This window comes from Chenopodium album, chromosome 15, assembly GCF_948465745.1.
Source record: "Chenopodium album chromosome 15, dcCheAlbu1.1, whole genome shotgun sequence".
In the NCBI taxonomy this organism is placed as follows: domain Eukaryota; kingdom Viridiplantae; phylum Streptophyta; class Magnoliopsida; order Caryophyllales; family Amaranthaceae; genus Chenopodium; species Chenopodium album.
The window spans coordinates 12673390-12674109 of NC_137848.1; positions in this window are offsets into that span (position 1 = coordinate 12673390).

Below are 720 nucleotides of genomic sequence, written 5' to 3' on the forward strand. Positions count from 1 at the left end.
TCCGCGTGCAAAGCGCATCTTATTTCTGACTCAGCGCAAGACAACAAGACTTGAAATCACTCTTAATATGATAATTAATAATTTGGTTTAGGCTAATGTGATTTTAACTCAAGCGATCGCCACTAATAGTCTTATTTGTGCATTAATATTCAACCAACATAGATTAAACAGGTTAGGTTTAATATAATGTTTGTATGTTACTCGAAAAGCGCACATGAATACGAGCAGAACAAAGTAGAGGCCTATTTTATAGGGCGGGTCCTTTCTTTTGTAGATTGGATTCGTACCCTCATCCCCGAGCCCTGTTTGGTTCAAGACCTTATGGAGTTGATGGTCCTTTTGGATTGTCTTTTGGGTTTACAAGTTCCTAAAACTTGTTGGCGACTCTTTTGCTCTCTTTTCTTTCCCTTTGGAACGCCACCATACTTAAGTGTATGATCACAGTGGGGTTCAAGTTTGGGATCATAATGCTTGAAATATTCCCTACAGTTTTTTGGCGACTCCACTGGGGAGGATTTCTATTTATATTCCTGAAATTTATTTTGGCAATTATTTAGAATGAGCGGATGAGACTCGAAAAATTCTAAGTATTTCATGTGCATAATTTAATTAACATTATTGTCATATGCATTAAAAGGTTCTCATTGGATAGACCAATGAGTCAAAACATAGGATTTTTACACGTAGGAAATTTGAGAAATATCTTTCATGACTAGAATC